Raw genomic sequence first — 11,518 nt, forward strand, 5'->3', positions numbered from 1 at the left:
AGAGATGAAATACTGCCATTTAAGACAACATGGATGGTCTTCGAGATAATCATACTAAGTGAAATAAGCCAGACAAAAAAAGTTGAAAATGACATGATATCACTTATATGTGGGATATAAACTTAAAAACAACAAATGAGCAGGACAAACAAACAGAGACTCATTGACATGGACTATAGACTAGTGGTTACTAGTGGGGTGAGGGAAGAGGGGGGAAGTAAAAGAGGTAAAGGGAGTTAAAAGTAGGGGGACGGGGCAGAGTGAAGTGGGTAAAGGGAATCAAATATATGGTAGCTGAAGGAAAATGGACCTTGGGCGGTAAACACACAATAGAATATACAGATGTCAATTGATAATGTACACCTGAAAATTACATAATTGTATTAACCAATATTACCCCAATAAACTTAATTTTTTTAAAAAAAGAATGAAACTAGATCGTTGTCTATTACCATACACCAAAATTAACTCAAAATGGATCAAGGACCTGAATCTAAGATCTAAAACAATAAAATCCATAGAAGAAAACATAGGTACTAAACTCATGGACTTTGGAATTAGAGAAGATTTTATGAATTTTACCTCAAAGGCAATGGAAGTAAAAGCAAAAATAAATTTAATGGGACTACATCAAACTAAAAGGCTTCTGCACAGCAAAAGAAACTGTCAACAAGGCAAAGAAGCAACCATCTGAATGGGAGAATATATTTGTAGACAACACCTCTGATAAGGGCTTAATATTCCAAAATATATAAAGAATTCATACAACTCAACAACAACAACAACAAATCCAATTAAAAAATGGGCAGAGGATCGATCTATCTATCTATCTATCTATCTATCTATCTATCTATCTATCTATCTATGCAATAGAATATTACCCAGCCATAAGAAAAGATGAAATACTGCCATTTGTGACAACATGGATAGATCTCGAGATAATCACACTAAGTGAAATAAGTCAGATAAAAAAAAGTTGAAAACCACATGATACCACTCATATGTGGAATATAAAACTGAAAACAACAAACAAATATGACAAACAGAGACTCATGGATAAGGACAGTGGCTTAGTGTTTATCAGAGGAAAGAGAGAGGGGGTACATAGATGGGGTAAAAGGGGTCAAATATTTGGTGACAGAAGGAAATCTAACTCTGTAGGGTAAACACACAATGCAAAATATATAAAACTTTTTAGTCAAATGATACACTTGAAACTTATTTGATTTTGTTAATCAATGCCACCCCAATAATTTTTAATAAAAAATAATTGATCCACTTAGCTAATACAATAAAAATGTGAATTACTGAAAAAATAATTAAAAATAAAAAGGTAATTCCTCTATTAAGGCATTGGTTGTATATCTCCTGCTTTTCCCACTTGACTGAAAGTGTCTGCAAGGCTCAGACCACCATATTCATCTTTGACTTTCCATCCTCATAAAGTGCTATGCACCTAGCAAATGCTTAATACATGTCTGTTGAAAGAATAACTTTGCCTTACAAAAGATGATATTCTTTAAAGTACAGTGTGTCCTAAAGTTATGAAAAACAGAGTTAGTACTAGCTTGGTTAATAAGAAATGAGAATTTTAATCCCATCGAAAGATTATTGGGAAGGAGCTAGGTGACCTTGGAGATGAGACTTTCAATTCTGTTTTTTACCCTCTATAAATTATGGGAGAAGGTCCAACCTACCTTCTGATTCTAACATATTATAAACATTTTAGACAATTGCTGTTTTCCAATCATCATCTACTTAACAGAGAAACTGGGGGAAACAGGCAAAAGTGATAGAAGATGGTGCCCAATGGAGATCATGAAAAAAAAAGTATAACGTCATCAATGTGCACATCTAGTCCCTTGCCAGGAGGAAAAAATAATTCCCATGGCAAAATTTCAGTTTTACCAATTTTCTAGTAAACATTCAGCAGCAATTTCCAATCTACCATGGAGAGCAATACTCTAGTATTTGCTTGATTTTGTAATCCTTTTGGGAACACGAAAATATATGCCATATGCAATTTGATGAATTAAAGTAAAAATTAAAAATTAAATATCCTATTGCCACTCCCAGAACCGCCCCCCTGCCCCAACCAGAACTGGAGCTAACTTTGCAATAAAGCAGCTGTAGCCCACACTTTTGACTGAGTACTGCCATCTAGTGGCAATAAATGTAAATACATTGGTTTATGCCAGAACCAGGAACCACAGAATTGGAACTCAGGATAGTGGTACCATGTAAGAGAGAACGAAGCCCAGATCTCTGCATTTGCCAATTTCCTGCTTGTGTGAGTGGGTAAAAAGAAACTCTCTTCTGTTCCATCTATTGCTGCAAACCTCAGGCAGCTAGGCTGTACCAGGGCCACCTCCTTTGCGAAGCCTCGGCTCTGTCTCCCCAGTCCCAGCTCTCTGTACTTAGCCAGACTGTACTTGTTTCCTTCACTTCTCAGTTGGGCTGTGCATGTCTTTCTGTCTGTCCCTCTCCCTCTGCTTCCCGACTATGGGATCTGGTAGGGCAGAGTCCTTGTTTTGTGTTTAGTGCCTGGCCCAGTACGTGGTATTTTGTAGGTACACCATATATACGAAATGTATTTAATTATACATTATATTATAATTATATATCATTTATGGAATAAAAAATGAGCGAGTGTCTCCAAGAGCATGAGACACCCACTCTTCTAAAATCATTTCTAAGTGCGGTGGATTCCGAAATGCTCTACCCATATTCTCTTTTAGGGAGAAAGAACTTCCTCAGCTGCTAGAAACTGCTGGAAGGCCTTCAGTCCACAGCCTTCTTTGGGGATGATATTAGCTGAAGATATAATTGTAGACACTGATTGCAACAGCTTTGTCCAAGGTCACACCTCCTTCTGGGGCAGTCATATCCAATGACTGACCAACAGGAGTGCAAAGGCCTATGTTTATAGACTCACGTTCCATTCTCAAAGATGCCGCACATTTTTAAGGTTTCCCCGCCTCCCCACCAGGGGCATTGGTGTATGTCTTTCTGTCTCCTTCTTCAAGCCCTGAGTAACTTACCCCATTTCTGCACCTGGGTAACATGCTGCTCTCTTCTCTCTCCGACAACATGGGATAAATCTCGAGTGTCCCTGCTTTTTCTCCTACTCCTTCGGGTAAGCTCACTGGGTAGTATAGATTTTTAAAATGTAGCCTGCACTTTAAACTGTTACCTTGCCTCCATGTGACTTGCATTGTTTCCTGGTCCTGCTGTTTGCCTTTCTTTCCCTTGGCAGGTGTGTCCCTGACTGCTTGTAGAATCCCATTGCAAGAGAGTCAGCAAGTTCTGAGTCTCCTTCAAAGTGTTCAGACAAATACTGCCCGCCTTTGCCTCTATGACTGTAATTCTACTAAGAAAGAAACTTCTAGGCCAGGATGGAAGAACTTTTTTGGTAAAAGGCCAGATTGTAAACATTTAAGCTTTGCTGGCCATATGGTCTATGTTATAATTACTCCACTCGGCTGTTGTAATACAAAAGCAGCCATAGGAAGTACTCAGACGATCGGCACAGCTGGCTTCTAGTAAAACTTTTTCTATGAAAATAGGCTGTGGGCCAGGGTTCACTGACCCCTGTTCTAGACAGTCAACATCTGCTTCCAGACTGGGTTTGATCTATGGCTGTATTGCCTGCCTTGTGTTTTCTTTACTTTCCAATGATCTCTGGTCCCATGTTCTCTCAGGTTTGTTGTCTATGACCCAGACCTGTGTCATCCATAAGGCCTATATAATACCTGTGTTAACTTGAAATTCACCTATAGTTTTCTATTCCCTTGAAGTAATAAATTCTATGCTGACCTTATTCTACTTTGTTTCTCTCAAATTAGTTGAAAACCACATGTAGCCATACTCCGATAAGCATTGGTAATTAAAAGGAGTTAGTTGATTGTTCTTATCCCTGGTCAGGGTGGTTGTAAGAACCTTGAAGCCTGGAGGCACCAGGAGGAAGGGAAGGAATCAGGGTAGGGAGAGGGGAGGCATTTCTATTACTGTGATAATGTCTTCCTTCCTCCTTAAGCAAATATTTTATCGAGCATAAGCTATATGACAAGCATTGTTCTAAGCACTGCAGATAAATCGGAATGGAATAGAATTATTCCCTGTTCTCTTGGAAGCTTCAGTTATGATGAGGAGAAATAATGACCCTCTACATTGTCTGGTGGTGATAAGTTTATACAGGAGAATAAGTTGGGCAGGGGAATAACTAACTATTGTTTCAGACCAGTGGTCAGGGAAGCCCTTTCTAGTTAGGAGACTTTGGATCAGAAACCTGATCCCATATGGAGACCTCTATAGGAAGAGGAATCCAGACAGAGAGAAAGGCGAGTGCAAAGACCTAAGGTGGCATCACATTTGTTATGTGGAGGTGGAGAGACAGTTGGGCGCCATTGTGGCTGGAGCAGAGAGAGTAAAGAGGTGAGTGTAGGGTATGAAGTTGGATCTTAATACTCCTATATTTCTAACTGCCTGTGAAAAGGAGCTGTTGCTCCAGTTATTTCCTAAAACCGAAATCTAGGTCTATTTTCATGAGTGATGACATGCTCTATATTAAGAACTTGTAATTTCACTAGGCCATTCATGAGTGTTTAATATTTTTAAGTATCTGAACAAAGGCTGTTTGCAAACATTGTATTGTGAACAATATATTGCATTAATTTTAAAACTGTCAATTTTTAAATTCTTTTTGAAAAAGTGATATATAATCAACATATTATATTAGTTTCAGCTGTACAGCATAATGATTAAATATTTCTACATATTGGGAACTGATGACCACAATAAATCTAGTTAACATCCATCACCACAGGTACAAAAATTTTTTTTCTTGTGATGAGAACTTTAAGATCTACTCTCTTCGCAACTTTCAAATATGCAATACAGTATTAACTATAGTCATCAAGCTTTCCATTACATCCCCATGATTTATTTATTTTATAACTGGAAGTTTGTACCTTTTGACCACCTTCACCCATTTTGCGCATCCCCAACTCTCCGCCTCTGGAAACCACCAATCTGTTCCTTGAATCTATGAGATTGATTGTTTGTTTTTTCTTTCTTTTTTTTTTTTTCTTTTAAAAAATATCAAAAATGTTGATTTTACAAAAGGTCAAGAAAGGCTGTGGAAATGTTTTAGATTTGAAAAGCCTAAAAAGAAATGAAAATTCAATGCACTTCCTGATCTCAGACTGGATCCCATACTGGAAGGGAAAAAATCTTCTAAAGTCCTTTATATTAATATTTAGAACAAATATCTCTGTAGTTTCAGTTCTAAGCTTATTCAAATCCCGTATATAATTGACTAGTAATGTGCAACAGCATACCAGTAACAGCAAATCCCAATGCTCAGTGGATCACTTAATAAAAGGACTTTATTGACTCACTCATCGTAGATTGATCAGGACTTCAGCTTCACTCCTCTGTGACTGTCTAGGCTCTGCCTTTTTCCTGTTATCAATTTTGGCCTCAGGCTGCCTTCCATCATAGTGGCAAATATCTCTGCCAACTGCAATCAGGGCTGTATTTCTTTAGTCATATTCAGAGAAACAGAAAACATTATCACTAAACCAAAATAGTAAATAGAAGTCTCAAACCTCGCCTTAGGTTATAAACCAATCCTAGCCAAAAACTAAGTGCTACGCACTATCAAACAGGAAGGGCTGCCATGGTTTGGGAAGCCACCATAATGTCCACAGTAATTTTTCTTTCTCTATTGGTTATATAACTCTCTCTTTACTTACTAATAATCACCTAGCATTATTGGATACATAGTGTATGCTGCCTTTTCACATCCTGTTGGCCATTTCAAAGCACAGAGAACTGGGTGATATATTCAAGCTACCCTAAGTAATAGGCATTTTTTGTTATAAACATAATGGGAAGGTAAGAGTGGAAGCAAACCATTTAAGCAAAGTATTTAAGCAAACAGGAAGGCTTCTGGAGCACCAATCAGGACATAACAGCAGCTTTGGTGACTGGACAGCAAAATCTAATGGTTGTGCACTCAGAAGTAAGCACCCTTGACTTGCTCTCTCTCCCCTTCCCTTCCCTCCCCTCCCCTTTTTCCTCCCTTCCTCATTCTCTCTCTCCCTCCCTCTCCCCCTCTTTTATTTGATGGGTCTCTCTTCCCATGTCCGATCCAACTCCAGGAGAGAAACCGGCTCTCTTGCTTTCTCCCACCGCAGCAACAGTACAGAGCGCCCTGGGCAGAGCTGCTCTCAGCCTCCAAAGAGCGAAGAAATGCCTGCTCCTGGGAAGGCCCTCAGCCTAGACCCTATGGTTCCCCAGCGATCTCACAGGGCACCGGACTAGACAACATCTGCCTAATAAACCCCTCAAAGCAGCTGTCTGGCAGGCATTCGAGGGCTTTTCCTAAAGACCAAGGTAACTGACAGATACCTTTTGGGATACCTGTCCTCTAACACAGTATTCCCATCACCCTCACGTGATTTTACAGATATGGAAAACGAGATCCTGATAGTAATTTGACCAAGTTCTCACAGCTTATAAATGGATGGCAGTGGCAGGATTCAAACCCACCAAGCTTTTGACACCCAGCGCCAGGTTTGACTCCAGTGAACATGTGGATCTCTCTTGGTGACAGCCTCCCAGGGGGTAGGAGTGCGGCACGGGCTGGGGGTGGAGGTGCGGAGCGGAGGTGGGGGGAGAGCAGGCAGCTGGAGGGGCAGGGCCCGTGGGGGAACCCCAGGTGCAGGAGCGGAAGCGGAAGTGCCACTGGTCCAAAGCCCTGGAATCTCGCGGGATGGGACTCAGTCCTAAGAAGCGAGATCCTTGACCTGCAGTCAAGGCTTTGTCAGAGGCAGCCACAGAGCGAAGTGCGGAGGCGACAATGGCCGACAAGGCTGCGGAACTGCGGGGCAGCGGGGCTGCACGGCCACTGAGTCTCGGGCGGCCATGGACGTCAGAGGCCAGGATGGCGGACAGGGATTGGGGCCCACGATATGCCCCAGGAGCCTTGCCGAGCGGTGGTGGGACACCAGGATGGGCCCTGTGTGAGGGCTCGGCTGCTTCCCCTCCGCGCCCTGCAGCCCCTTGCCGCCTGCCCCATCTCTCTCACCTTCCCCAAACTGCGTTCCTCGCGATTACCCAGCCCCTTAGAGCCACATACATCCCGTTTGCTGCAACAACAGACGCCCTCCTTCCCCAGTTCTCTTTCTCACATTAACACTTTCCTCCACTTGAGTCCACCGAAAGTTTTTTGTTTGTTTTTTACCATTCACGGTTCCATGCATTCTGTCTGGGATTAGGAAAAGAGTTCTGACCGCTTGTGTTTGAATTTGTTTTGCAGGATCCTTGTGGCTTCACCAGCCACCTCTGGGACCAGGAAGTCTAAGGTGAAAAAAATACTTGGCTAGCAGGCTCCATGAAGAGTGGAAGGGTGATGAATTGGAAAATTAGGGCATGAGAAGGTCTGTGGCCTACTTAGAAGAAATGGCCTTTCTCCAAGGGATCTCAATTTTAATTTACACAGTCACCGCTCTATTTTCTTTTTATATGTTTTTCCTTTCGAAGCATTCTGGTATGAAAAAAATTGACTTTTGTTTACTTCCTGCTCTTGGCTACCGCTGCTGGGAGATTCTGCAATTTTTCAAACATTAAACAAAGCTGTTTAATTTACGAGGGTTTAATGTAGTGTAGTGGAAACAGTAGACATAGGCGGGAGTCAAGAATTCTCTTCTGTAGGTTTCTCTCCTACTAGGTGAAAAAAGGTTAAATTGGTAATTTTTATGGCCTTGTACACATTTACCATTCAGCGATTCTCAAAGATAGTGGTTTATTTGCATACTAAGTTTCAGGCCCTTGCCTAAACACTCAGTAACTTCATTTCAGCTTCATGGCAGTGGTGAGATAACTACTGTTATCTTAGTTTTACAGATGGGAAAACTAAGCCCATGAATAAAGTAATTTTCCCTGATATTTTAGTGAAAGTCTAAATGCAGCCTGATTCATCTTCTTGCTGTAGGAAGTATGCTTCCATATGTTCATGTAGCTAAAGATTCTTTTGGCCTTGAAAAGAATGAAATTGTACAGCTTGAAGGAACTTGAAGTAGAATTAGTTGCAGTCCTCTAATTTTACAATTAAAGGAATCAAAACCTACACTGTGTCTTAACCTCGGACAACAATATCTGGATGTGAGAAGATATGTGCAATTTTTTGACATTTCCTAGTAGTCGCTGAACTTAACATTGAAGTTGGATTTGCTCATTTTGAAACTGTGGTAAGATGGGTAAGAAAAGAGGGTGTTTGGTTGACAAAGGTATATTCAGTAGGCTGTTTTATTTTTTGGCAGGCCTGATGTTTCTTTTGTGTGATATAGTAGAAACACTAATTATAACAAATTGATAACATCACTACATCTTTCAACTGGAAACATTGCTCCAGGAAAATCTTATCAAGTTTGCCAAGAATGATGCTGATATAGGAAGCTAAATCAAGATGTACAGGTACTGGGTTGAAAATATTCATCTTGACTACAATATCATTTAATCGTGGTTAAAAATTAGCTTTTGATACTATGTTGGCTTGTTTTTTGTTGACCAGTGAATCTCGTAAAATCTTACTGTCCTAGTGGAATCTATTATGATTTAACATTCCAACCACTTGCCTCTGATATTTTGTTTTATTATCTCACATTCTAAATTGCAGTTACCTTTGAGTTATTAAAGTCAGAGAGGAGGATTTTTAAAAACAATCTGTTAAAAGTTAAGCACATTTTTCCTTCATTTGGATTGTGTATTCTCCCAAGTCAAGCATTTCTTCGAGTGTAGTCAGTTAAAATGTTAGAGACACAAGGTTGTGAGCCCCAAGGAAAAAAAAAAGAGGCCTAAGTAAATAAAAGTTTTCCATTTCTGGAATTTTGAATTTATTTGCTGAAGTTGGTTGTTTTCTATTCAGTTTCCCTTCCTTTGTATTTCAAAAGGGTGAAAGTATTAGTATCCTTTTTAGTATGTGTGGGTTAATGAGTGTCCAGTGACTTCACAAATGTTAACTGCCCACTTTAAAAGCCAAGATTTATTTTCTACTCGAAAAGGTCAAATTGTGTTTGGGGAAGTTGGATCAGTTTGTGATAGAGGGAGTAATTAATTTGGAAAAGTGTTCCAGGCTCCAGACCTAGACATGAGTTGATGAAATAGCTTAACATGTATATTTAATATGAGGTCAGTTGTTGCTTTAAAAGATACTACGGTAAGAAGTTGTTTACAGCTGAAGTAATATACTGTCTGAGATTTGTTTCAAAATTTATCCAGATGGGTAAGAGAAGAGGGAAAGAAGAAAGTGAATACAGGTCAGGATGAAACTTGATTGGCCATTGAATAATTGCTAAATCAAGGTGACAAGTGAAGTTAATAATTTCTCAACATATCTGCTGCTTCTGAAATGTATTCTAATTTATAGTGACTTTTTTAAAAGAATGTACTTATTAGTCTAGCTTTTTTTTTTTTTTTTTTTTTTCATTTTTGAACTGGAGTCTTTTTTTAAAATGTTTAGAATTCCAGGAAGGAATTGAGGAATTCAAATCAAAACCTATTGATGGAGGGACTGAGGATATTAAGGTAATGGAACAGTTGCAAATATTGCCTTCATTTTTAATTATTTACTTAGAGGCAATGTCTGATGATAAATCAGAATTCCTTGAGGGCTACCAGCCTCCTAGAGCACTATGTGGCTTTCCCTTCCTGCTTTTCCTCTTCCTCTCTGACCTTGGATAAGTTTTTATCCTGTCTGATCGACTGTCAAAAGAGAGGGTTACATGACCTCTCTAGGTCTCCTCTGTTCTGAAGAGACTATTACTCTCTCTTTTTCATACAACACACTCTATAATTATGGTGGTTGCCTTAATCTCAGGCTTGCTCTTCCATCTCCCCCTAAGTAAAGCCAGTCATGCTCAGGACTTTGATGATGAATTTTGGGCTAATCATCTACAGATAGATATGTATCCCTGGACATGACTACAGTCCCACATCTCACACTCTCCACGCATGCCCATGGGTCATCAGTTTGGTGGCATTCTGCTGATGGCCCTCCCCTGCATTCTGCTCTTTCATGCCTCTTCTTTCACAACTCCCACCAGGGAACGTTCACACCCTGCTGTGTTCACACAAGCTCTTTGGGCTCAGGCCCAGCTGCCCCTTTAGAGTAAGTCAGTAACAACATGACTTAGTGTGTGAACTGGTGATTGTCCAAGATTGTGGACCTCAGAACTACATGGCCCAGGAGTCACCTTGGCCAGCAGGGAAGAGCATGAGTTTTTTTTTTCCCCCCTCTGGTCAAGCATATAAACCCTTATCCTGAAAAATGAGAACCCATCCCGGATCTGTCAGGTCCCAGCCAGGGAGGAGTGGCTATGACGGAGCTGACAGAGCCTGGGGCCGCTAGGGAATTTCTGCCTTAGACAGAATTGTATGAGGAAGGGCAGGGATGCTGGACATCCTAGTTCACAGGGAGCATAAATGTTTATGGAACGAGGCCCAGCTGTAGCCCTAAAAGCTGCATCACAAATCTTTTCCCTGGAGAAGAACACCCGCAAGACAGAGAATCAGGAGATCATGGGCCAGGATCTCAGGAGGATTCAAATCTCAGTAAAGGGTGAACACAGAACCCCAAGAAGGAGCCCGAGGATGGACAGTCTTGCCTGCCCCAAGTCCATTTTCAAATGATCTTCTTATGGCTTTGTCATTTGCATATCCAAGATTGGTCCCTTTACTTGCTTTTCCCCACTTAGTGCTGATGCAGTTCCCGAGACTGAACAAGAGACGTACAAGTTTCAATTATTTGGTCAAAAGAAACCTTGACAAGAGGAGCAGAAAGTATTTCCTCTTTCTCCAAAGTGTGCAAAGGCAGCCACTATCCTGAGGCAGGAAGTGGCCCTGACAAGTGCCACTCTTAAAGACACCTAATTTCAGTGGTGGTTGCTATGCCTGTCAGAGTCCTTTCAACCTCGAAGTCCCAGGAGTTCTGAGGGGCTATGTCTGCTCCTGGCCCAATTTTACAACACTGGAAAGAACCTGTCCTCTAAGGAATGTGAACTTGGGGTTGTCCTTCAGTAGCCAGAGTTGGAGGCTGGCCCTTCTCCTTTCTCCTTCACATAGTAAGCTGATGACACTGCAAGATTTCTTAGTTCAGGGAGGAACGTGAGAGTCCGTATGTCACTGAAATGAGCATGTGAAGTGAAAAAAACAAACCACAACTCTCAGGCTGTCATAAAAAGAGGACTTTAACATAATACTCAAATCCAGTATTCACTATTTATAACAAGTAAACAGTACCCCTCCCAGCAGGCCTCAGGAAACGGCAGTGAGGGAGTAAGGGGAGTCGCCCCTCACTCTTGGCTTTCAGGGGACACCAGGAAAAGCATCCAGTATTCTCCAACTAGAGCAGGGGGAGCTGGCCCAGTGCACACCGTGTGCCCAGCTGCATCTCCACTGCTGACTAAAAGATTGCGCTGCCAGCCTGGACACTTCTTGAGGTCAATAGTAGCCG

This window comes from Pteropus alecto, unplaced genomic scaffold (genome assembly GCF_000325575.1).
Source record: "Pteropus alecto unplaced genomic scaffold, ASM32557v1 scaffold315, whole genome shotgun sequence".
Lineage (NCBI taxonomy): Eukaryota > Metazoa > Chordata > Mammalia > Chiroptera > Pteropodidae > Pteropus > Pteropus alecto.